Genomic DNA, 27,928 nt, shown 5'->3' with positions numbered 1-27,928 from the left:
TATCTATTTTATATATAGCAGTGTGTATATGTTAGTCCCAAGCTACTTTGTCCCTCCCCTCTACATTTTTAACGTTAGAAGTAACAGAGGTGAATGCTCTGGTTTACATTCTTTTGATTGTAATTTTAACTCCTTCTCTGTCTTTCACAAAAGCATGTCAGAGGAGTGAGGGAGATGTTATATGGGGAATAATCTGAAATGCTTTTAAGAAAGAGGAGGAAGAGGAGGTATTACTTGCAAATTCCTGTACTATAACTCAATTTATAATAAGTTGCCCACACACCACACACCTGTTGAGTGCCAGCAGTATCTCTGGAACCTTCTCTAAAGTACAAACTCTCCTACCCAAAGCATCCTTTGCCACCACCCCTGATCTCTGCCTATAGACCACTGAGTCTTAAACCTCCATCACATTTGGTTCTTCAGTTCTGATATGTAACCAGCTTCATTTCCTGTCATCTTCATGCTTTCTCACCCTTCTGTGAGAAGTGATGTGCTTTTCCTGCTCATGCCCTGCTAGCGCCCTCAGCGGCCGTTTATGTGAGGTGCTGAGCCAGGGCACCTCACATGGGCAGAGGGACTCCAGCCGCTCAGAAGCAGCCTCCCGCTCCTCTGCCTGCCTCCAGGCACTCTTCACGGCGTCCAGCAGACTGAGGATGTGCTGCCAGGGAAAGACCTTCTCTCTTTCTTAGTTATAGGACCACCAATAAATACACGGAAAGCATAGCTGAAATGTTTGAAAACTGCTATATTCTCTTAAGTTCAAAGTAAGTCCAGTTGGTTTAAAGTATTGTCTTCTTGAGGAGTTCCCCAGTGGCTCAGATGGTAAAGAATCTGCCTGCAGTGTGGGAGACCTGGATTCAGTCCCTGGGTTGACAAGATCCCTTGGAGAAGGAAATGGCAACCCACTCCAGTATTGTTGCCTGGAGAATTCCATGGACAGATGAGCCTGGTGGGCTACAGTCCATGGACTCACCAAGAGTAGGACATGAGTGAGCTACTAACATATATATATATATTGGCTTCTTGAAGAAATTTCCCAAGAGTCACTTGTTGCTAAAAAATAAGCCGGGCTGGATTACGATAATGATGGGTAATATACCATTTGGGGCTTCCCAGGTGGTGCAGTGGTAAAGAATCTGCCTGCCAGTTCAGGAGATGAAAGAGACATGGCTTTAATCCCTGGGTCCAGAATATCCCTGGAGAAGGAAATGGCAACTCACTCCAGTATTCTTGCCTGGGAAATCCCATGGACAGAGAAGCCTAGCAGGCTACAGTTCATGAAGTCACAAAGAGTCTGGTATGACTGAGTGACTGAGTACACACACACAAATATGCCATTTGTCACACAACAGGAGAGTTCAAGGAGGAAGCAAGACAGCCACCCAGCATTCTGGCTGCTTCTCTTCCCTTCTGATTAGACACCAGACCAAGGGTAAGATGGAACATCACTGTCTCCCCAGGGACCACTGATCCAGGCTGGGAGACCTGATGGAGGCTTTTTTCTTCACCTGAATTGGAAAACTCAGCAACACGAGAAACACAAATACAACATTTATTTCCATTTAGAATAGCTAGAACTAGTTATCCTAGAAATGGTGATGCCCCAGATGGCAAATGGAGAGTGTAACTTCTGAGCAACAGGTAGAAATGACAAAGCAAGCTTCCAATCCAGAAAGTGAAGTCAGGAAGTCAGAATAAGATGAATGAAGATTTGTTAGAAACTACTGACTCGATGGACATGAGTCTGAGTGAACTCCAGGAATTGGTGATGGACAGGGAGGCCTGGCGTGCTGCAGTTCATGGGGTCACAAAGAGTCGGACACGACTGAGCGACTGATCTGATCTTGTCTGACTGATAGTTAATCATAGTCAAAGTAATACTGGGTTTCCCCGGTTGTGCTAATGGTAAAGAACCCACCTGTCAATGCAGGAGATGAATGTTCGATCCCTGGGCTGGGAAGATCCCCTGAAGAAGGGCACGGCAACCCACAACAGTATTCATGCCTGGGAAATCTTATGGACAGAGGAGTCTGGTGGGCTACAGTCCATGGGTCACAAAGAGTCAGACACATCTGAAGTGACTTTGCATGCACACGTAAACACACCACAGGGTGGGGTGTGGGGCTTGTGGTTTGTTTCATTTCTTCCTCTTGAAGTTCAGAGCAGTCACGTGACATTTATTGAATGCAAGACCTACAAGGCCTTTTAGAACTAACACCCAAAAAAGATGTCCTTTTCATTATAGGGGACTGGAATGCAAAAGTAGGAAGTCAAGAAACACCTGGAGTAACAGGCAAATTTGGCCTTGGAATATGGAATGAAGCAGGGCAAAGACTAATAGAGTTTTGCCAAGAAAATGCACTGGTCATAACAAACACCCTCTTCCAACAACACAAGAGAAGACTCTATACATGGACATCACCAGATGGTCAACACCGAAATCAGATTGATTATATTCTTTGCAGCCAAAGATGGAGAAGCTCTATACGGTCAGCAAAAACAAGACCAGGAGCTGACTGTGGCTCAGACCATGAACTCCTTATTACCAAACTCAGACTTAAATTGAAGAAAGTAGGGAAAACCACTAGACCATTCAGGTATGACCTAAATCAAATCCCTTATGATTATACAGTGGAAGTGAGAAATAGATTTAAGGGCCTAGATCTGATAGATAGAGTGCCTGATGAACTATGGAATGAGATTCATAACATTGTACAGGAGACAGGTATCAAGACCATTCCCATAGAAAAGAAATGCAAAAAAGCAAAATGGCTGTCTAGGGAGGCCTTACAAATAGCTGTGAAAAGAAGAGAAGCAAAAAGCAAAGGAGAAAAGGAAAGATACAAACATCTGAATGCAGAGTTCCAAAGAATAGCAAGAAGAGATAAGAAAGCCTTCTTCAGCGATCAATGCAAAGAAGTAGAGGAAAACAACACAATGGGAAAGACTAGGGATCTCTTCAAGAAAATCAGAGACACCAAAGGAACATTTCATGCAAAGATGAGCTCGCTAAAGGACAGAAATGGTATGGACCTAACAGAAGCAGAAGATATTAAGAAGAGATAGCAAGAATACACAGAAGAACTGTACAAAAAAGATCTTCACGGCCCAGATAATCACGATGGTGTGATCACTGACCTACAGCCAGACATCCTGGAATGTGAAGTCAAGTGGGCCTTAGAAAGCATCACTATGAACAAAGCTAGTGGAGGTGATGGAATTCCAGTTGAGCTATTTCAAATCCTGAAAGATGATGCTGTGAAAGTGCTGCACTCAATATGCCAGCAAATTTGGAAAACTCAGCAGTGGCCACAGGACTGGAAAAGATCAGTTTTCATTTCAATCCCAAAGAAAGGCAATGCCAAAGAATGCTCAAACTACCGCACAATTGCACTCATCTCACATGCTAGTAAAGTAATGCTCAAAATTCTCCAAGCCAGGCTTCAGCAATATGTGAACCATGAACTTCCTGATGTTCAAGCTGGTTTTAGAAAAGGCAGAGGAACCAGAGATCAAATTGCCAACATCTGCTTGATCATGGAAAAAGCAAGAGAGTTCCAGAAAAACATCTATTTCTGCTTTATTGACTATGCCAAAGCCTTTGACTGTGTGGATCACAATAAACTGTGGAAAATTCTGAAAGAGATGGGAATACCAGACCACCTGACCTGCCTCTTGAGAAATTTGTATGCAGATCAGGAAGAAACAGTTAGAACTGGACGTGGAATAACAGACTGGTTCCAAATAGGAAAAGGAGTTCGTCAAGGCTGTATATTGTCACCGTGCTTATTTAACTTACATGCAGAGTACATCATGAGAAACACTGGACTGGAAGAAACACAAGCTGGAATCAAGATTGCCGGGAGAAATATCAATAACCTCAGATATGTAAATGACACCACCCTTATGGCAGAAAGTGAAGAGGAACTCAAAAGCCTCTTAATGAAAGTGAAAGTGGAGAGTCAAAAAGTAGGCTTAAAGCTCAACATTCAGAAAACGAAGATCATGGCATCCGGTCCCATCACTTCACGGGAAATAGATGGGGAAACAGTGGAAACAGTGTCAGACTTTATTTTTCTGGTCTCCAAAATCACTACAGATGGTGACTGCAGCCATGAAATTAAAAGACGCTTACTCCTTGGAAGGAAAGTTATGACCAACCTAGACAGCATATTCAAAAGCAGAGACATTATTTTGCCAACAAAGGTTCGTCTAGTCAAGGCTATGGCTTTTCCTGTGGTCATGTATGGATGTGAGAGTTGGACTGTGAAGAAGGCTGAGCGCCGAAGAATTGATGCTTTTGAACTGTGGTGCTGGAGAAGACTCTTGAGAGTCCCCTGGACTGCAAGGAGATCCAACCAGTCCATTGTGAAGGAGATCAGCCCTGGGATTTCTTTGGAAGGAATGATGCTAAAGCTGAAACTCCAGTACTTTGGCCACCTCATGCGAAGAGTTGACTCATTGGAAAAGACTCTGATGCTGGGAGGGATTGGGGGCAGGAGGAGAAGGGGATGCCAGAGGATGAGATGGCTGGATGGCATCACTGACTCGATGGACCTGAGTGTGAGTGAACTCCGGGAGTTGGTGATGGACAGGGAGGCCTGGCGTGCTGCGATTCATGGGGTCGCAAAGAGTCGGACACGACTGAGTGACTGATCTGATCTGAAGAGCATGTAGATGCAATGGATGAGGGGTGTGACTTTGAAATGCAGAGCTGAGAAGTTATAAATAAATGAACGAATGAAGAAGTAAATAAAGAACACAGCTTTATATAGGAGAATTCAAAATGTAATAGTTGAATTATATTCAGCGTTCCTCCCCAGTTAAAAATTCTCACACCCACCTCTCGTTATTGAACAACCTTACATTTATTGGGCACTTTCTGTGTGTAGCCCACTGTGGGAAAGGCGCTGTTGGTACTCATATTCTGCCAATAAAAGCAACTGAGTTTTAGAAATTTTTTAAGCGTTTTGGTAGCTAAGGCCTCTGACATGTACTATTCACCTGAAAACACAGCAGTTGATAGATGCGTGTTTGAAAATCTGGTGCCCTAGCCTCATTCTTCCTGGCTCTTCAGTGTCATTCCCAGCTGTGACCTCTGGTTGGTCGGGCTGTTGGTTGGGGTGACTCCTGAGGTGCTCCTTCCATTCCTACCATGATCCAGGGGAAGGTGCTAAGGGAGCCTCGCCTGTCTGTCCCAGGAGGCCGACGGGTAACTAGCCTCAGCTGGTCTTGGCTGGAGTACACGCAGGTCATCCTGTTTGGCTTTGGCCCTCACTTTAAAAATCACACCATCATCATTTCAGACACACTTGAGAGTCCAAAAGAACTGAATCAGAATTGGGCTTGGGATTTTCTCTCTGTTCCTGCACTTCCTCAGATCCTTCACTAGATGGTGTTCCATGTCAATCCATAGTCTCTACGTGGTTGCTTTGGTCCAGGAAAATGGGGGAAACACACAGCCATCCCTCTGTGACCGACCGCGGTCCCTCCCTCTGGCTTCAAGAATGGCTGGACCTTCCCCCCTAGCCAGTGAGTAGGTGTGCAGGGGTGCGTACTGTTGAGCTCTTTCACAGGCCATGCTCTTCAGTATCTGTGGCGGGAACGGGGTTCTGACAGGAGGCGTTTCTGTGTGATTGGCAGGAAGCTTTGCTAGACCCATCAGCGGCAGTCCCTTGACTCTTGCTGGTGCTGGAAATCACAAATTCATCCTAACTCCCTGGTTGAAGACGGCCAGTTCAAACCACAGGGCCCTGTCACGGCAGGAACTGAAACCCAGGGTGGTGGCTGAGGTAGACAGATGAGTAATGAATAGAAATATTTACAGAAGGTGATAGGCCCCAGAAGTATACACACTTGTGCCCACATATGTAAATCTTGGATCCGTGTTTCTTAGCACTGTGTCTAGGGTCTTTATTTCAAAGGAAATGATGAGTTACTGTTGTTTTCCTTAAATACTGAAAAATTCACTTGATTCACAAAAGACATTGGAGACCATCTTTCAAAAACAAACTGTATTTTAGGATGCTCTGAAAACAACAGTCCAATGAGATGTATGAATAGATATGAACTTGTCCTGCTTGGCTCCACAGTTCCTCACTCCTTCCTGCCCTGGCCGCTTGATTATTCAGATAGGTGAACATACCATCACTTTGACAGCTGTATATGCAGTTGATTGATTATTGTCAGTAGCCAGGGAGACTGAATTTTTTCATGACACGTTTGAGTCTGGAGGCAGCTTCATGAAAAAAAGCTTAAGACAACCCAGCGGGTTGGGTCTGAAATCCCTGGGAGGGAACAATGGCCCGGTTCCACTTGAGATAACTCTGTTGTCACCGTAGACAGAGCAGAGCCCAATTCTGTTGGGCTGTCCTGAGGATATGCTTCGTCTGCAAGGCTTAGTCTGGGCCAATGGCGATGAAAATTATCTGAGCAACAAAGAGAAGCGTGCCATTGGTTTCCCTAGGGACCAAGAGGCCTGGGAGGTTAAAGCATGGGAGTTCCTGGTCTCGACTGTATTCATTCATGAAGGGATCTTTCAGTGGTCCTCTGCTCTGTAATGCTCAAACTCACACGGGCTCATCTCTACTCTCCATAGCCAGCCGAAATGCTCAGAGACAACACTGAATCCATAGAAAATTATTTTTGTGCATGTGATCCATCTGGTTCATTTTTTCAAGCATTCAAATGGCAATTTTAACTGACAGTTATTTTAACAATTTTTTTCTTGCATCCCCAAATTATATTTCATTTTTATTTGTTGATGTTCCTGAGTATGAGATGCCCAATGGCCTAGAGAACAGTACAAAGGAGGAAGAGAAAGATGGTTCTCACAGAAATGTTAGCCCACCTGTCACCCTGCTGCCCAGCAGGACGGACCCCAGGACACTCTTCACATTGCCGTGAAAACGCTGATGGAGATGCCTCTTTGCCTCTCTCCTGATCTTCATGTGCCTTTAATAAGGAGGTTCCCATCCTTGACTTCATCTCAGAATCACAGGGCAGTTACGGTAAAAATCAGATTTCCAGGCTCAATTTCTTACCGAATGAAGGTTCAGGAGGTCTGCAGTGGGTGGTACCCCAACGTCCGTATTTTTATCAAGCATCTCTGGACCATTCAGAGGAATGGTATGTAAATTCCAGAAATACTAGACAGGGTGCTTCGGGGCTTTGTGTAAATGCTGTGGTCTTCACCCACCACTACGCTTGAAGTATGTTGATGTCAGGATTAAACAAATATTAAGTCACTTTCCTGTTCTTTACTCCCTTCTCCACATGTTTTTTAAAACACACAACCATACCATCACCTCAGAGCAATTTCACTTACTTTAAAAATCTCCCCTACCCTGTGAATAAGTTGAAGCTTCCTTAAGTATATCTGCAGAATTTACAGGAGAATATTTCTCTCTCCCTCTGTACACTGTGCCAGGAGGCAGGCATTCAGACCTGTCTTGTGTCTTCTGAGGGAACAGTGACAGATAAGGTGCGAGTCAGATCATCCATTTCTGAGACAGGAAAGACACTGTGTGGTTGCTAATGATGTTGGTCATTAGTTTGGCTGAAGAAGACGTGAGAAGGATGGAGGGGAGGGGATTCTTTAATTCAGGGATGCAGGGAATCCAGAAGAAGTCCTGGAAGATAAATTTAAAATGCTAAATCAGGCCAAAGAATGTATCAGAAAACTAAATACATTTTTCTCTGGTGGCATTTACATTTACAGGGAGAAAAAAGGTGGTTCAGTTATCTCAACAATTGTCTCTGTGGCCCGTGTGACAAAGATGGTGGATATAGGTGGGGAGGTCCTAAGCGCATGTGATGCTCATGGTTGATGTTAGAAAACAGAAGCAACAGGACATACAGCAACATAGTATTGAGGTTCACTGTCTTTTAAAAGAAAGCTTGACTTCCCAGTCTGAGTTCAATAAGTCACAAAACTGACTTCTGTGTACCTGAGCACATGACACTGAGGTCTTGTTTTCTATCCCTTGTCCATGCAGGACAAGCTCTAATGCAAGGCTTCGGGAATTTCTTAACTTTGCTGTAGAACATAGAATTATAATCTGTTGCTCAATATACACCCCTGAATTGAAAATAAAGCACTTCCATGTCAGGGCAATATAATTAAGAGTCTAATTAATGGGCATGTAAATCATGACAGATATTAATATTTATTCCCAGTTACCCTGTTTGTCTTATCAAACCAATTGTTTAGCAAACATTGACCTAAAGGATTCTCTGCTTCATCGCGTTACTGTTTGACCTCATGTGTTAACTCACGTGTGTTAAATAGATCTTCACTGAGAATCCACCCTGAGTCTGCAGAGCAGGACAACGATGGATGCAGGGAGTGAAATTCAGTGAGTGCTTACTCATTGACACTTTATATTTATCTTAATTAATTCCTCCAAAAGCCTTATGAAGTGGCTTTTATTATTTCTATGGCAAAACTGAGGAATTACCCATGTCTTTCCAGGACCACTGGCTAGCTTTAAATTTAATGTTAAAACACTATAAACGTGGTTGTAAAACTTTAGGCTTCTTAGTCGTGTATTTTTTAAGTTTTCTTATGCTATAGCAGTGTCAGCCCACAGACCAAATCCAGCCCATAGTTTGTTCTTATAAACTCAGTTTTATTGGAACACAACCACAGTCTTGTGTTCTTTATTATGTACAGTTGCTTTCACTTACAACCTGAGTAGTTGTAGCAGAAGTTATGGCCTTCAAAGCCTAAGGTATTTACTGTCTGGTCCTTTACAGAAAAACCTAGCCAACCCTTGCGCTACACGTCAAAGATGTTTCTGTATGACTGAACTACTTTCAGGATGGCAGATACTCATTAAGTAATAGTTTAGGGTTTTGTTTTTTTTTTAATGTTTCTATTGCATCTTAACCTAGATAACCCTAATACAGGTCCTCAATGAATCTTGTTGTTCTTGTTTAGTCACTAAGTTGTGTCTGACTCTTTGAGACTCCATGGACTGTAGCCTGCCAGGCTGCTCTGTCTGTGGAATTTTCCAGGCAAGAATACTGGAGTGGGTTGCCGTTCCCTTCTCCAGGGCATCTTCCAGACCTAGGGATCAAACCCACATTTCTTGCGTTGGGAGGTGGGTTCTTTACCACTGAGCCGCCAGGGAAGCCCCGAAAAATGGTTTTGAATGTTCAGACTGTGGCCTTGGTTCTGCCTGTGGAAATCTAAGTGTGTGGTGTCCTGAGAGCCTGAGGGCTTTAGTCTCCACTGCCTAATGTGAGGAGAATGAGTTACAGCCAAACTTCCAGACTGGCACACAGGTGGCTCAGTGGTAAAGAATCAGGAGATGCAGGTTTGACTCCTGGGTTGGGAAGACCCCCTGGAGAAGGAAATGGCAACTTGTTCCAGTATTCTGGACAGAGGAGCCTGGCGGGTGACAGTCCACGGGGTCGCGAAGAGTCGGATATGATTGAGCATGCACACACGTACACACAAACTTCCAGACAAAGAGGAATTACCTGGATTCTTCTAACATGGTACTCAGGGACTTCCCTGGTGGTCCAGTGGTTAAGAATCCACCTTGCAATGCAGGGGACATGGGTTCATCAGTGGTTTGGGAACTTAGATCCCACAAGCCCTGGAGCAACTAAGACCCCATATAGCCAACTTAGTAAATAAATGTTTAAAAAATAAAGTTAAAGTGGGACTCACTTGATTTTGTGAGTCCTGGATCTCAGATTCTCCACCTTAGTTTGAATCACGTCCATTAGATTTCATGTAGTAACACAGAGCAAAGGAGCTCCCCCACCCCAATTGCACCTCTATTTCTTGATCACATTTCACGCTCTGCTGAGGGTTAGTCGCTGCTCTGCTCTGCTACAGGGCCCTCATCCTCGCAGCCCGACTGAAGGAGAGCCCCGTCTGGGATATGCCATCCTCGCAGCAAAGGGAAAGGAAAGAGCTGACAGAAACACACAAGGGCTCTTAAAATTTCAGCGAGCGCTTGGCCGTGTGCCAATGGGAGGATGTTACACATTCCTGCTGCAGAGAGGCCCCTCAGGCTAGCAGGCAAGGGCAGGGACGCACAGCGAGAAAGGCCAGTGGATAACTGAGGACAATAATAGAATCTCCCGCAGGCCAAGAGGATCCATCCCCCGTCCACCACTAGAGGACCCCTAACCTCCTAAGCGTCCTGTAGATAAGCAGGGTGTGTTGTGAAATCTCCGAGCTATGCTTCCCGTAAGCAGGTCACAATCCCCCTCTTCTTCAGGGTAGGTTATTGTCTGTGTCCTGTTCTAACCCCCGAGCCTTACCTCACCTTCCACACCGCATGTTCCTGTTTTCCTTTCTGGGGCGAGTGCCTGTGACTCGACAATCAGTGGTGAGGTTAAGCAGGTCCCTTCGGCCGCTCCTGACTCACTTCCATCAGCGGGTGGGCGCCACTCTGAGCACTTCAGTCGTTTCGGGTCTCTGCTTTCCGTCTGTCAGGGTCACGGCAGAGAAAGTCAGAACGCCTAGGAAGACACCTTGTGATATAAGTTTTAAGAAAGCTGACCACTTTGTGAGCCTGAAGATGAAAGCTGCCAGTTAAATGCAGGTATTTCTGGCTAGTCTGCCTCAAGGTCGGGGAAGCAGAAGAATATATTAAAGATCCTTCCCCAAACTAGGTCAGAACTGCGGTAAAAGATGAGAGGCTGATTTCAGGAAGCCGCACAATAACCCACTCACACAAGTTGACCAACTTAATTTATACAGTGTTTCTGGACTCCCCGGAATGGTCCAAGGAGATGGATTAGTCAGCCACGTGGCAGAAGGTCCATTTTCTGTGCTCCTCTCCGCCTTACTCCATTATTTGCAAAGCTAAGCCAAAGCAGGTTTGAAAAAGCAATTTCATCATTTTATACCTATTGCTGAACAAGTAAATCAAGAAAGTAGTCCAAAAAAAAAAAGAAAGTAGTCCAAAAGTATTTCTCCCACTTAAAATGCTGACAAATCCTTAGAAATTGAAAAATGAAATACACATGTTGACCGACCTTCAAAATTAATGTTAGGACTTTGGGATTAACAGATACACACTACTATACATAAAATAAATGAGAAGGACCTACTGTATAGCACAGGGAGCTATACTTAATATCTTCTAATAACCAAAATGGAAAAAAATCTGAAAAATATTTATATGTATATGCATGTGTATTAACTCAAGCACTGCTGTACAGACACGGGAACACAACTTTGAATTAATACAACATTGTAAATTAACTATACTTCAATTAAAAAAAAATAAGGTTTAGAGGTTATCTCATGGTTATATCATTTTGTTTGCTTATATGATGTATTAGATTAACGTGTATTAAACACAAAAGTTTTCCCATTAAACTGAGGAACAAATGAGGTGCATCTGCCCATGTTGCTGTGCATTAATGTTGTTTAACGAGCACTACCAGTTTAATGGTCAGAAGAAGGCACGGGTTTTAAAATACTTAAAAGGAGATGATCCAAATACATTTATTTTAGATTGTATAACTATAAACCTGTAAGATCCAAGGTCAGCAAAGGAAAAAACCTTTAGAAAATTTTCACAGTAGATAAAAGTTGAATACCTAAAAAGAGTTTCCTTACATACAGAGTAAGAAATTAGGAGCTTGAAAATTGAAACTTATATCACAAGGCATATTTTTAGTCAAAATAATTTCATCACCACAATAGCAAAAAATGCTTGAAAAATGAATAAGAGTTAAATGAAGTACAGTACCTTCAGAAGAAAATTCTGTAAAACTTGGAGGACCAAAAACATACCCTTAATGTTCTGGGAACAATTTCTGTTTTATAAATTATTTCAAGTGTGGCAGCTTTAAACAGCCTTTTTATTATGCTCCCAGATTTTGTGGGTAGGAATTTGGACAGCACAAAGCAAATGGGATCACAAGACCAAGGGTGATGCAATGGCTGGGTGTGGAACATTCTGGAAGCATCTCACACTTGTGTCTGATGGTTGGCCCTGGGCAGGAACCCCATCTGGGGCTTTCAACCAGGGCACCTGTTTGAGGCCTCCCCAGGGGGCTGGGATTCAGCACAGCTCTGGGGCCCAGGACAGTCGGACCTCAAAAGGTGAGAGTGCCTGAGAACCAGCTGGACTCTGCCCCACTCTCCTGACTTCACCTCAAGGCCACACAGCATCCACCACCTTCTACTGTTCACTAACCTGCCACAGATCCTCTCCAATTCAGGAAATCTCTGAGAAGAGTGCCAAAGAATTTGCAGCCATATTTTAAAAATCACCTCATTAGGAAACACCATAATTTTAGATTAGAAGATCAATTTTCCCTAATTAATATATAGGCCTAATATAATTCTAATCATATCAATGGAAGGGTTTTTTTTTTTAATCCTCTTTGTATCCCTTCTTTTTTAATTGAAATATAGTTTATAGTGTTGTATTAGTTTCAGGAGTACAACAAAGTAGTTTAGCTATATATATATATTTTTTTCTTTTTTAAGTTTTCCATTTTGGTTATTACTAGATTTTATGGCACCCCACTCCAATACTCTTGCCTGGAAAGTCCCATGGATGGAGGGGCCTGGTAGGCTGCAGTCCATGGGGTCACTAGGAGTTGGACACAACTGAGCAACTTCACTTTCACTTTTCACTTTCATGCATTGGAGAAGGAAATGGCAGCCCACTCCAGTGTTCTTGGCTGGAGAATCCCAGGGACGGGGGAGCCTGGTGGGCTGCCGTCTCTGGGATCGCACAGAGTCGGACACGACTGAAGCGACTTAGCAGCAGCAGCAGCAGATATTAAATAGGAGAAGGCAGTGGCACCCCACTCCAGTACTCTTGCCTGGAAAATCCCATGGACGGAGGAGCCTGGTGGGCTGCAGTCCATGGGGTTGCTAAGCGACTTCACTTTCACTTTTCACTTTCATGCATTGGAGAAGGAAATGGCAACCCACTCCAGTGTTCTGGAGAATCCCAGGGACGGTGGAGCCTGGTGGGCTGCCGTGTATGGGGTCGCACAGAGTTGGACACGACTGAAACGACTTAGCAGCAGCATATATTAAATATAGTCCCCTATGCTACATAATAGGTATTTGTTGTTGATTTTATAAATAGTAGTATATATCTGTTACTGCTAAACTCCTTATTTATCCATCCTCCACCTTCCCCTTTGGTAACCATAAGTTTGATTTTTATGTCTGTGAATTTGCTTCTGTTTTTTCAATAAAATCATTTGTATCAATTTTTTAGATTCCACATATAAGTGATATGTGGTATTTGTCTTTCTTAGTACGATTATCTCTAGGTCCATCTGAAATGGAGCAGTACCCTATGGGTCCTTGACACCATGTCTTCTGCCTGCCTTTTGTCTGGGTACAAACCTTAGCCAAACAATAAATATAATCAGGGAAGTGAGAAAATGCAGAATAAAAGGAAAACAGTCCAACACGACTACGTAATAATAGTTTAGTCAGTAAGCAAAGTCAAGGCTTTAGCTTCTTCTCAAGGGCTACAGATAATATTCTGAGCCACGTCCTGTGTCTCTTATAGAGACCAAGACACCCACCAGGAGGAAGACGTTAACTACATGATGACCAGACTATAGTCATGGCATTAGTTCAGTTCAGTCGCTCAGTTGTGTCTGACTCTTCGCGACCCTATGAATCGCAGCACGCCAGGCCTCCCTGTCCATCACCAACTCCGGGAGTTCACTGAGACTCACGTCCATCGAGTCAGTGATGCCATCCAGCCATCTCATCCTCTGTCGTCCCCTTCTCCTCCTGCCCCCAATCCCTCCCAGCATCAGAGTCTTTTCCAATAAGTCAACTCTTTGCATCAGGTGGCCAAAGTACTGGAGTTTCAGCTTCAGCATCCTTCCCTCCAAAGAAATCCCAGGGCTGATCTCCTTTAGAATGGACTGGTTGGATCTCCTTGCACTCCAAGGGACTCTCAAGAGTCTTCTCCAACACCACAGTTCAAAAGCATCAATTCTTCGGCACTCAGCCTTCTTCACAGTCCAACTCTCACATCCATACATGACCACAGGAAAAGCCATAGCCTTGATTAGACCGACTTTTGTTGGCAAAGTAATGTCTCTGCTTTTCAATATGCTATCTAGGTTGGTCATAACTTTCCTTCCAAGGAGTAAGTGTCTTTTAATTTCATGGCTGCAGGCACCATCTGCAGTGATTTTGGAGACCAGAAAAATAAAGTCTGACACTGTTTCCACTGTTTCCCCATCTATTTCCCATGAAGTGATGGGACCGGATGCCATGATCTTTGTTTTCTGAATGTTGAGCTTTAAGCCAACTTTTTCATTCTCCACTTTCACTTTCATCAAGAGGCTTTTTAGTTCCTCTTCACTTTCTGCCATAAGGGTGGTGTCATCTGCATATCTGAGGTTATTGATATTTCTCCCGGCAATCTTGATTCCAGCTTGTGCTTCTTGCAGCCCAGCGTTTCTCATGATGTACTCTGCATATAAGTTAAATAAGCAGGGTGATAATATACAGCCTTGATGTACTCCTTTTCCTATTTGAAACCAGTCTGTTGTTCCATGTCCAGTTCTAACTGTTGCTTCCTGACCTGCATATAGGTGTCTCAAGATGCAGGTCAGGTGTTCTGGTATTCCCATCTCTTTCAGAATTTTCCACAGTTTATTGTGATCCACACAGTCAAAGGCTTTGGCATAGTCAATAAAGCAGAAATAGATGTTTTTCTGGAACTCTCTTGCTTTTTCCATGATCCAGCGGATGTTGGCAATTTGATCTCTGGTTCCTCTGCCTTTTCTAAAACCAGCTTAAACATCAGGAAGTTCACCGTTCACGTATTGCTGAAGCCTGGCTTGGAGAATTTTGAGCATTACTTTACTAGCATGTGAGATGAGTGCAATTGTGCGATAGTTTGAGCATTCTTTGGCATTGCCTTTCTTTGGGATTGGAATGAAAACTGACCTTTTCCAGTCCTGTGGCCACTGCTGAGTTTTCCAAATTTGCTGGCATATTGAGTGCAGCACTTTCACAGCATCATCTTTCAGGATTTGAAATAGCTCAACTGGAATTCCATCACCTCCACTAGCTTTGTTCATAGTGATGCTTTCTAAGGCCCACTTGACTTCGTCATGGCATTATATGCTGCAATTCCGATAACTGGCCACAAGGAAATGGTAACAAACCAAACCTGGAAATAAAGACTAAATGTACTTAAAACAATCAGGAGGACGTTGGTCAGACCACTGACGACCAATTTCAAGATGACCGTCAGAGCTGACAGTGCCCTTTCTGCATGTAGCCCTCTCCTTTAAAAGTTCTTTCCCCCTAATCGGTGGGTGGAGGAGGGGATTGACCTCTGGACAGAAGTCCACGTACTTCCCTCAGCCCAAGTTGCTGGCCTTTTAAATAAAGCTAACTTTCCTTTCCACCAACCTTTTCTTTATTGGCTTTGGAGCCGGGAGCACCTGGACCCACTTTCACGAATGGATATTGGCGCCCACATGAGGCTGTGCTCTCGCGATATCTGACTCCCCTCTCTCGATATCTGGCTCCCCAGGGTTTTTCCCTAGCGAGGCCGCCGCCATGATGATGCACCTGGAAGGCTTCAAGGAGCCGCTGCTCGTGGCTCACTGGCCCCTCTGAAAGGGATTTGGGGGGAAGTTCCTAGCAGCTGCCTATACCATTTGTTTTAGGGATCCTCCCTGTTTCTCTCCTGCTCGGCACTGATTCCCAACTATGCTTTTCCTTGATGGAACAGAAAGACGCTTCTGGGCAAGCCGAGGAGCTCCAAGACCCAGTCAGTCCATTGGTGTGTACCCAGCTAACTTTTCTTTTGAGCGCAAAGAGCTATTTGGGTGTTTTGCCAATTGGTTCTGATGTGTGTCTGCCACTGAGGACCCTTTGTGAACACCGAAGGTCTTTTGGGTGTTTTGCCAGCTGGTTCTGACGTGTATCTGACGTCAAGGCCCATTTGTGTTGGAAAGTGTTTGTTTGGGACTCTGTATCGGTCATCCTTATTGAAGGGTTTGTGACAGTTCTGTCTTCTGGTATGTGTGTGTGTGTGTGCCATTTGTGTGACTGGTATTCTTGTTGCCTTTTGTAAAATGGGAAATTCAGGTTCACTTCATTAGAAAAACTTTAGCTATGATATTATGATTAAAGAAAAAGAAAGATAATTTTTTAACAATATACAACAACAGTATTTTTTAGATTCCAGAAAAAAATGGTGAAGATGAAACTCTTGAAATTCCAAAACTGGTTCTTTTTGCATACGCAGTTAGAGAAAGCTAGCTTGATAAAATACTGTTTTCAGAATTCTGACCGGTTGTACTAAGCTGGTACAAGACTGGAATTTGATTTTCTTTCTTTTACTGGTCCCCAGGTAATGTTCTCCCTGTTAATATTGAGCTGCTTTTGATAACAAATTGCAAGTTTCTTTCTCTAGCTAACTTTGAGAATTCCAAAAGGCTCCTGGCATCTCTGAAGGAAATATTTAAGGGACTAGGATTATCTGGTATACTAAATTATATGGAAGACATTTGATAACTTTCAGATCACACTGCCAAACTAGTGAGAAATCTAAAGGATTCGAATGGAAATGTTTTGCTTCAAACCGTATTTTTGACCCTAATATTAGGATGGAAAAAATTGTCTAGCAACGTTATCAGAATATACTTACTTATGGTGTGTCACTGCTGGCTTTAAGTTCACTGCCTAAAGCACATGGACAGTGCTTATGTGACAATATGGTATAAGTGCTAAGAAGTATGGCCCAGGATATGTTTCTCCATCAACATACCTCTCTGTCCTTGTTTGTTATGTCTGATTAGTTTTCCCCCAACATGGATAACTAGGCAGATAGATAAACAAAATGTAGGCCTAATATCAAGAGACATGAATGGACCCAGAGTAGGCACCTGAGCTACTCTGGCAATGATGGAAAAATGTATTGATTATCAATGCGTTCTATGGAAAGATTTGCAATTAAAAGGGGGAAACAATGGAAGAAATTTTCACATACTGAGATATGGGAAAGTCATTCTGGCTTATATATGGTTTAATTTGAACTTTTTTAAAAATTTTATTTTATTTAACTTTACAATATTGTATTGGTTTTGCCATATATCAAAATGAATCCGCCACAGGTATACATGTGTTCCCCATCCTGAACCCTCCTCCCTCCCCATACCATCCCTCTGGGTCGTCCCAGTGCACCAGCCCCAAGCATCCAGTATCGTGCATCAAACCTGGACTGGCGACTCATTTCATATATGATATTATACATATTTCAATGCCATTCTCCCAAATCATCCCACCCTCTCCCTCACCCACAGAGTCCAAAAGACTGTTCTATACATCAGTGTCTCTTTGGCTGTCTCGTATACAGGGTTATTGTTACCATCTTTCTAAATTCCATATATATGTGTTAGTATACTGTATTGTTGTTTTTCTTTCTGGCTTACTTCACTCTGTATAATAGGCTCCAGTTTCATCCACCTCATTAGAACTGATTCAAATGTATTCTTTTTAATGGCTGAGTAATACTCCATTGTGTAATTTGAACTTTTAATATATCTACTTCATTTATCTGTTGATGGATGTTTAGGTTGCTTCCATGTCTTGGCTGTTGTGAGTAGTGCTGCTATGAATATTGCATGCATATTTCATGCATATATCTTTTTGAATTACAGTTTTCATCTTTTCTAGATATATGCCCAGAAGTGGGACTGTTGGATCATATGGTAATTTTATTTTGAGATTTTATTTTTTTAAGGGGAAACTCTGTACTGTTCTCCATAGTAGCTGCACCAGTTAAGATTCTGACCAACAGTGTAGGAGGGTTAGAGGGTCTTTTAAAACTTGTTTCTATCTAGATATCTATTATCTAAAGGAATTGATGGATAATAATATATAAGAACATTTTGAGAAGGATGAATATTACAAGAGGAGTCCCTTTGCAAGCAGTTTAATACTTCATAAATGGCTGTGAATAAAAGCACTTGATTATTCTAAGAATAGACATACTGATCTTACAGAATTGAAAACTCAGACTGAAGTAATCCAAGTTTTCCAAGTAGGAATGTAGCAATCACGCACATTCCCAGTATGTGCTGGGGAAAGGAGGGCTTATTCCATCAGTGGTACTGACATTGCTGATTAAATGTGAGAGTGTGGGGAGTGCATCTGCAATTTACACAGGGTGCAAAGGGAATGCTCAGATGGATTCAAAGTTTTAAGGGTCAGAATCAAATCAGAAAAAACCCACATATTTTTTTAAATCTTAGTGTGGATCAGGCTTTCTAACAGCAGTATTAGAAAACTATATATGTATAGTTGACAGGTCTGATTATATAAATATTAAAACCCTACTTGTAATAGCTAAAAAGAAAATTAAAAGCAGATAAATCACTTGCAACATGTAAAGCCCTTGGATACTGTTCTTACCAACAGAGTTCTTCCAAATCAAAAAGAAAAAGATGACCACCCAAAATGGGCAAAGAACATGAATGAGCATTTTTTAAAAGGAGGACATTCGAGTAGCCAGCAGCTGAGTTGGAACCCTGGGGCACTTGCGGGGGAGCAGGAGCCCAGGAATGGAATGGTGATTACCTGCGGAGGCAGCAGAGCCCCTGGACGGGCAGTTGATGCGGCTTTGTTACCTAGCTGTGAGTGGGACGTACTTGAAGTCCAGTTATGTTAGATGGCCATTGGTTACTTGTCATTATTAAACTTGAATGTGATTTGATGATGTATGGCTTATTCTTAACTCTTAAACAAAAGAAATTCAGTTTTAGCAAAGAGACAGGTTTCTCTGTGACTTCTCTTAGCTTCCCCAACCCAGTTCAGAATGTCAGACCCTAGGTTCCACTCTCTGCCCTTAGACTCTGCATCTAGGAACCATTCCTTGGCCAACATCTTGAGGGCTATTTTGCAGCTATCCCAAAATGATAGATCTTAAATTAATAATAATAAACACATGCATGCATGCTCAGTCATGTCAGACTCTTGCAATCACATGGACTGTAGCCCACCAGGCTCTTCTGTCCATGGGATTCTTCAGCCAAGAATACTGGAGTGGGTTGCCATTTCCTCCTCCAGGGGCTCTTCCTGACCCAGGGGTTGAACCCATGTCTCCTGTGTCTCCTGCATTGGCAGGCGAGTTCTTTACCACTGAGCCACCTGGGATTCCCCAATAATAAACACATTGCCAACCAGATTTAAAGTTGGTCTTTTAAAGCGGCAGATCTCTTTCTGTCAAATTCTTACATAGAACCCAGACTTGTAGTGAGACGGGTGAAGTGGAGGGTTGAGGCCACAAAGGCCCCTGTCTGCTTTGCCTCCTTCTGGCCGCTTGTGGCAGCCCCTCTCCCCCAGAGCAGCCCCCTGCAGCCCCCTGGAACACAACTGGACCATGACTTCAAGGAAAAAATGTTGCCAGAATCTGGCCTCTGTACACCAGTGCCAGATTAAATCTTGGAGACAGAGTTTTGGGTGAAGTAGAAAGAAATAGCTTTATTGCTTTGCCAGGCAAAGGGGGACACAGCAGGTTCATGCCCTCAGGCCTGTGTGTCCACTCTGGAGGGAGTAGTAAGGAGTTTTATAGGAATGGTTCAAAGAGCAGGGGGTTATCAGCTTGCAGACGTTTTTCTGATTGGTTGGGGGTGAAGTAATTGGGAGTCAGCATCATCAACCTTCTGGTTCCAACCAGTCTAGGGTCTGTCTGCTTTTGGTCAGCAGTTTTCATCTGGTGGAAGTCTGCTTCCTGTAAAAACAACTTAGGAATATGTGTCAAGTCTTTAAAAAAAAATCTTTCAGGGAACTTCGTGATTCTGCTGTGTGGTGGATTTATAGTCTAAATCGTTACCAGGTCCCCAGCCCAATAGCTATTCTTTGTTTCTGCATCTTCTCATTCCCCAGTCATTAATTCTTGAATCAGCCTTTTGCTTCAGAAGACAAGGAGGCCTGTATGTGGTTTCAAAAGCAACTTCTAATTTTAAGCACTGGGCTCAGCAGTGTTGAGTGAGTTCCATAAGGTAGAATGTATAATCACGTTTGTTAATTTGCTCAAAATGTGCAAACCTAAAGCATTTTGTTACTTAAGTGTATATCAAAACATCACGTCAGACACTTAGAAATACATACCATTCTTATTTCTCAAATTGACCTCATAAAACTGGAAAAAATGAAATTAAAGTGAAGCATTAAAAAAGGATCTTAGGCAAACAACAAAATACTGGGTCCCCCCCTACTCCCCCACGAGGATTCCATTTACTTGACTGACCCATCAGTCTAGTCACCTGTTCTGACTCAAAGCAAGGTCAGTAACTCGCAGGAGAATCTGAAAGGACCAAGAGGTGTCACGACCAAGTGTAGGTGTTCCTGGAGCCCACATGGCTCCTGACCAGCCTTTCTCAACAGGGCATCATAGGCATTCAGGGCCACATGCTTCTTCCTTGGGCCAGCTGAGTCTGAGCTTCAAGAAGCATTTGGCACCCTTGACCTCAGACATCAAGTACGTCATTGCAATGACCCAGGATGCTTGCACTCCTCTCCAAATATTTGCCCCCGAGAGGTGGTGTCAGCCCTGGCTGGGCATTCCCACAGACCTTGCCACTCTAAGGGACAAAGTAGGGATCTCCCAGTGTGGGCTGCTGTTTGGGGGGTGGCCCGCGGCAGTTACCGAGGAGCTGTGAGCTCAGGTGTGACACCGCTGAACATTAAGGCTTTGCTTTATAGAGGATGTAAAACGTTTATTGTGTCCATCCTTCAGTTAAAGCTTTCGGTTCAGTTTGGTTTCTTTTTATGACCATTCATTTCGGCTGCCTTGAATATATGACTGACATTAAGTTTATTGAAGATGCCGTCCTGGTCGTTTCTGTGTTGTAAACACCACATGTGAAGCTAACTGCGCTCCTCACTCTTCCTGGAGGTCTGAGCTCTCCACTTCTGTGGCTCCGCTCATCTGTATTGGAGGCGTATGGACAGGGCAGTGCTTTTAAGTGGAAGCACTTTTTAATGTTGTGCTGATTTTGAGATATACTCCGGAGGAGCATAAGGGTAAAAATAAAAATCCATACTTGTAAAAAGGTATGCCCTGAGCGTGGCCAATTCCTCCATGTCTGCCAGGCTGGAATGACCTCTTGGATGTAAATGATTTCATGGCCTTTAGACACTCAGGTTTCCGTAATGCAGGCTTGGGAGGCACGCCAGTGCTGCTCACCTCTCTATGATGGCAGCAGGCAGGGCCTCCGGGAAATGAGTGAAGGCAGAGGAGCAGAATCGATGAGGTAAGGAATGGCAGGAAATATATGGGGAGAGGCAAATTGATCTTTTAAACATCAGTGCCAAGAATTTCATTGTTTTCTGGGCCATGATTCAATGTTTTGAACACTTTTTCATGTTTAATAGTTAACAGAAAAGTTGGCTCACAACTTCTTTTGAAGGTCACTTGTTTATTGTGAAATTGACATAAGCAATTCACTCCCAATCTCACATCCTTCCCTTCTCAAAATTGTTTTTCCTGTCCAGTACCTCACCACACCCTATGTCTCCAGCATCCTAGTTAAAGGAGTGCCATTGTCCAAGCTCCCAGGCTTGCATCACGATAGCAAGAACTTGAGTGCCTGGTCAGTACACAGACTGACCACCAGCCTATCCCGTCAAGATTCAAATTAAGTTGCTCTGGACTGGGGTCTGGTCCAGGTGCCCTGTATCATTAGGCACGTTTGGGAAGCACCTAATACAGTTCTTTGATCATCCTTTGATGAAAATGTATGTGGCAGGACAACACAAAGACACTAAAGTTTGGACAGAGCTCATGAATATGAATGACCTTTTCATGTGTCTAAAAAGGAAGTAACTTCTTTACTTCGAAAATGATTCTGTAATTTGCAAAATTATATAACACACAGAAATTTCCAGCATACAATGGGAACCCATCCCCATTTACAAAATGTTTCAATGAAAACTTCTCTCCTCACTACCAGACTGCCAAGATAATCGACAACTGCTTTACATTTTAAAGGAAAAAAAGTTTACTTTGTTATTTTCTGTATGATTTGAAAAAAACCTAGAACATAAGTAGAAGATTAATATAGAGGCAGCATGCATGAGGTGTATGATTTAATTTCTAAAACTGCTAACTCACAGAATTATTTAATACAGGTTAGATGCTTTGGGGAGAAAGAATAAATTACAAGTTATGTTTTCACAACACTTTCAAATTATCGTGTCTTGAGAGAGAATGAAATAAAGTAGTAAAAGGCCAGGTGTGACTGTAAATCAATTAAAAGCAAATTCGTTTTAAGAAATTAATAATACCAGTTCATACTGAGTGCCTAGCAGATGCCAATGCTATGCTTGGTTTTTTATGTATATTATTTCATTTAGTCCACATAACAGTCCTACAAGGATTATCATTCTTCATAAGAGAAAATGATAAGTCCGAGAGGAATTAAATGCTTGTCCAGAGTCATGTGGAATTTCAGGAGTTGGATCACTGGTCCATAAACTAGTCTCTCGGTCTGTTTATGGTGAGTTTAAACCATACAACTTGGCATCTAGACTCAGACACTCTTACAAGTGAAAAGGAGTGTTGTTGATAATTACAGGTAGAGAACACTGGGTGTTTAGCCATTGTAATGTGATAAAGCCAGTTTATTTAGTCATCAGGCAACTTAAGCGTGGGGATGGAACATTGAAATTGAATGAGGGCATTGAAAAATACTTGCTAGCTTCTAAAGATGGCTCCAGCATACAAAAGAAAAACTGCAAATTCAAACATAATGAAAGATTATGTTAACTCAGTCACAACTCAGCTGCGATCCTCTATAATTTTATGTGAATTCTAGTCAGTCAGTATAGCGGTATGTTACTAAAGTCTGTGTGCCTGCATGCAGTGAGGCTAAACGAACCGAAACATTGGAGTTTGGAGCAGAGAAAAGATTTATCTCAGGGACATGGAACGTGACGGATGGCTCGTGCCTAAAGAAACCCCAGACTCCCCAGAGGGTGTCAGCAAGCACTTTGAAAGGCAAACTTGGGAGAATGGGTCTGGTTAGCTGTTACAGACTTCTGGAATTCTTCATTCTTGCAGCTGTCACATAGGGCAGGTCACGATGCTCCTGTAAACCTCCAAGAAAACACATGTTATTCTCTGTTCTGTACACGAACAGATTCTTAAAGTTCAGAATCTTGAGAATGGGCTCTCCTGTATGTTTCAGGCTGTAGGCAGCATCGTCTAACAAAAGGTGCAGTCACTGTGGCTGAGCTCCAGCAACAGAGCACAAAGCGTAAACAAAGGGACAGGTCTCACGCAGAGCCAGGTTTGCTCTTCCTTGTCACAGTCCATTTGATCTGATGTGCTGCAGAGCCTCCAGAAAGGCTCAGGCCACAGTTTCCAACAGTCGCCACTGTCCACCATGAAGGAAAGCTTCAAGTGCCACCATGCGCAAAATGCCCTTTACAGCACGTAACAGTGGTCAGCGTGACTTTTCAGACCTACAGAGAACGCAAGTGGTTGCCTTGGGACAAGCAACTAGTGGTAGAACTAGAAAGAAACATCCCGATTCAGGCTCCATTTCCTTTCTAGATTTTGTTCTCTAGACTATTTTTTTTTTCCAGTCTTAATATCTTTTTATTGAAGTATAGTTGATTTACAATGCTGTGTTATTAATTTCTGCTGTACAGCAAAGTGATTCAGTTATATATATATTATATACACACATATATATTCTTTTTATATTCATTTCCATTATGGTTTATCACAGAATATTAAATATAGTTCTCTGTGCTATGCAGCAGGGCCTTGTTTTCTATCCATTCTATATATAAAAACTTAAATCTGCTAACCTCAGCCTCCCACTCCATCCTTCTCCAACCCCTCCGCTTGGCAACCACAAGTCTGTTATCTATGTCCATGATTCTGCTTCTGTTTCATAAGTTCATTGGTGCCATATTATAGATTCCACATGTAAGTGATGTCATGTGGTATTTGTCTTTCTCTTTCTGACCTCACTTACTATGATGATCTCTAGTTGCATCCATGTTGCTGCAATGGCGTTATTTCCTTCTTTTTATGACTGAGTGGTATTCCATTGTATGTATGCACCACATCCTTATCCATTCATCTGCTGATGGACATTTAGGTTGTTTCCATGTCTTGGCTATTGTGAATAGTTCTGCTCTGAACATAGGAGTGTGTGGATCATTTTGAATTAAAATTTTGTCTGCATATATGCCCAAGAGTAGGATTGCTGGATCATATGGTAGTTCTAGTTTTAGTTTCTTAAGAAACCTCCATACTATTCTTCACAATTGGCTGTACCAATTTACATTCCCACCAGCTGTGTAGGAGAGTTCCCTTTTCTCCACACCCTCTCCAGCATTTATTGTTTATAAACGTTGTGATGATGGCCATTCTGACCCTTGTGAAGTGGTACCCCCATTGTGGGTTTTATTTGTATTTCTAGACTCTTCTTGAGTGAGAATATTAATCTCCATTGCAGACTGCTTGTTCACAGCATTAAGCACTTCACCCACAATATCACACTCCATATTTTATCAATCCTAAGAAAAGGTCTGTACTATTATTATCATCTCCTTCCTAGAGGTGAGGAGACTGGAGCACCAGGAACTGAAGTTATTTGCCTCATCTCACATATCTGTGTGCTCTCTCTTAATTAATTTATTTATTCATTTCTAAATTTACAAGCTTTAGGTAAAGTTCACCTTTTAAGGTGTGCACTTCTGTGTTTTTACAAGTGTAAAGCATTATTTCCTGGCAAGGATTTACATTAGCTTTTGAGGGCTATAAAGAAAAATAAAGTGAAGACCCAGCTTTGAACAGAGTTTGTAGACCAGTGATCATGTATCCATCACTATAATATCATGGTTTTCCACCTTTGAGTCAGAAACGCTCTCAGAAATGTGGAAGTGCATTAATGTTCTGGTAGATAGTGGTTTTTTCCTTGATGGGGGTCGGAGGGAGGTGGAAACTGCCTTTGTGATCAGCCATAAACAAGATTTCTGCAGTTTAGGGCTGTGAGATCAGAACAATTTTATAGACAAAAGCAAACTATGTTAGGAGGGCAAATGCCTATGCTATATAGAATATCACATTTGGGGCAAATTACTCCAACGTGCTTGGAAGTACAATGGAACAGTTTCTATGTTGTGAGATAGCAACTATTACTTTAGTAATGGGTGAGAGATTCATTTTACTCCATTTAAAAGATGTAAAGCTAACCATTACCACAAGGAACTTTTTGTGCAAGACTAAAAAATCACTGTGACTGTAACATGTTTAGATTGTAAGGAAATGCTTTCTTTCAATAGCTGCTCATTTAGCAACAACTTCCCTGTGTAATATAGAGGTTGCAAACTGGAGAATGTATATTTAGCTGAATTCAAAATCCATTTCAGTATGTTTTGAACTGCATGTGTAAAGGAAAAGCCAGTTCTTTTTTTTTTTTTGATTGAAAGTTTCACTGTTATAATAGTGTTCATTTATATAGATTTCACATATATCCAAATAGCAGAAATATGTTAAACCCATGAAAATAATTTTTTTTCCATTTTATTGCTGTATAGGTGATTTACAATGTTGTGTTAGTTTCAGGTGATAGCAAAACCATTCAGTTATACAAACATACATAGACACACACACACACACACACACACACATATATATATTCTTTTTAAGGTTCTTTCCCATATAAGCTATTACAGAATATTGAGTTCCCTGTGCTATACACAGTAGTACACAGTAGGTCCTGGTTGGTGATCTGTTTTATGTATAGTAGTGTGTATAGCTCCTAATTTATGCCTCCCCCTGACCTTTTCCTTTTGATAACCATGAATTTGTTTTTAAAATCTGCTTCTGTTTTGTAAATAAGTTCATTTGTATTATTTTTTTAGATTCCACATAGAACTGATATGATAAGATATTTGTCTTTATCTGTCTGCCTTAGTATAATACCTCTAGGTCCATCCATGTTGCTGCAAATGGCATCATTTCAGTTTTTTATGGCTGAGTAGTATTCCATTGTGTGTATATACCACATCTTCTTTATCAGTTCATCTGTTGGTGGACATCTAAGTTGTTTCCATGTGTTGGCCATTGTAAATAGTGTGGCAGTGAACATAGGGGTGCATAATATGTTTGAATTATGGTTTTCTCAGGATATATGCCCAGGAGTAGGATTGCTGGGTCATATGGTAGTTGTATTTTTAGTTTGTTAAGTAACCTCCATACTGTTCTCCAGTCTCATTCTTTTTTTTTTTAATTTTTGTTTTTATTTTCATTATTCTAGGAGGTGGATCAAAAAAGATATAGCTGCAATTTATGTCAGAGAGTGTTCTGTTTATATTTTTTCTGAGCTTTATAGTGTAAATGTATGTAAATAATATGTAAATACCCTTAAATTTAGGTCTTTGATCCATTTGCAGTTTGTTTTTGTATATGGTTAGAGAATGTTCTAATTTCCTTCTTTTAATTAGCTGTCCAGTTTTCCTAGCATCACTTATTAAAGAGACTTTTTTTTGTCCATTATATATTCTTGCCTACTTTGTCATAAATTAATTAATCATAGGTCCATGGGTTGATTTCTGGACTTTCTATTCTGTTCTAGAGATCTGTATTTCTGTTTCGGAGCCAGTTCCATACTGTTTTGATTACTATAGCTCTGTAGTATAGTCTGAAGTCAGGGAGCCTGATAGCTCCAGCTGTGTTTTTCTTTCTCAGGAGAGCTTTGGTTATTTGCAGACTTCTGTGTTTTCATACAAATTTTAAATTTTGGAAAAGCCAGTTCTTATGTACAGTCAGAAGAAATCAAGATAAAAATGTTCATTTAAGTTTTAGAAAGTTTTTATATGTTTGAGCTCTTTCATGATCAAAAATTGATGGAACATTTTTCCACTGAAGAGTACAACTCATTTCTTACTTGATGCTGAGTGGAAAATGAGATGCAAATCTGTGTTTAGACTATGATTCAGTTATAGGTGTTCTGATCACCTTCCATTTACTGGCTCATGCAAGGACCATCATGATGCTTTAGTTATGGAGACAGATTCCAGAGACACTCACGCACAAATTCAGGAGCTACACCTTTTCTCACATCTTATTTTCTATCAACAGCAAAACAGGGCATTACGGACTGCCTGAATGTCTTCAGGGTAGCTTCTCCCAAATGATTGGTTGGCCTTCAGCTTATCTGCACTGGGAAGGCTCCTAGATTGTCACTGGGCTGGCCTGCACTTACCTTGGAAGAAGGAAGGCACCTGGAAAGCCCACTCAAGCACTCTGAACGGTTTAGTCATGCTAGTTCTCCTCAGGACTAGAATTCTGGCCCCGACTTTGATCTGCACTGCATCTCTATCTGGGCTCAGCAAATCTGGGATGTCCCCAGACTATACCAAAAAAGTGACTTAAAGGGGAAAGGAGTTATATAGCTTATTATATGTTTTGGAAACATTTTTGTGTTAGGTACCAGGTATCAAGTGTGGACGTTTTGTACCAACTCTTTTCATGACTAAATGTTATTATCCTTCTCAGAAGAACTCACCTCAAGTTCATAACCCAGATTATTTGGGAAAACAATATAAAGCAAGCTACTTGTTAATGATGGTTCAAGAATAACTGTGGCCACCCTGCCCACCCATCTCTGGCTCTGGGTTCATGCTCTACTGGAGAAAAAGGGCCAGGAAGAGCTTCTTCATTTCCTGGCTCAATTCAAAATTTCTGAAAGAAGCCCAGTGAACCTAATTTTCATTCACTTTTTCTTTGTAAGGGGTAGATTTTACATATCATTATACATTTTTTCCATTTTAACCAAGGAATTAGTAAATTATGTCCAAAACGAAATCTAGCTTATCATCTCTTTATGTACAACATAGGAGTTACAAATGGCTTAATATTTTTAAGAAGTTGAAAAATAATGAAAAGCAGTTACTATTTCATGACATTTG

General features: G+C 41.9%; 1 protein-coding gene and 1 long non-coding RNA gene across 11 annotated transcripts in view; both read left to right on the top strand.

Moving 5' to 3' along the window:
* The window catches only part of GADL1 (glutamate decarboxylase like 1), a 505,418-nt gene that overhangs the window by 469,570 nt on the left and 7,920 nt on the right, over nucleotides 1–27,928 (top strand). The gene's annotated exons all lie outside the window — the stretch shown is intronic.
* LOC129635441 (uncharacterized) lies at nucleotides 15,463–18,794 on the top strand. The gene is made up of 3 exons (XR_008706304.1): nucleotides 15,463–15,770; nucleotides 17,669–17,703; nucleotides 18,413–18,794. It is a non-coding gene; the product is annotated as an uncharacterized LOC129635441 (long non-coding RNA).

Source organism: Bubalus kerabau, chromosome 20 (genome assembly GCF_029407905.1).
Source record: "Bubalus kerabau isolate K-KA32 ecotype Philippines breed swamp buffalo chromosome 20, PCC_UOA_SB_1v2, whole genome shotgun sequence".
In the NCBI taxonomy this organism is placed as follows: domain Eukaryota; kingdom Metazoa; phylum Chordata; class Mammalia; order Artiodactyla; family Bovidae; genus Bubalus; species Bubalus kerabau.
This window is presented reverse-complemented; position numbering and strand designations above follow the sequence as displayed.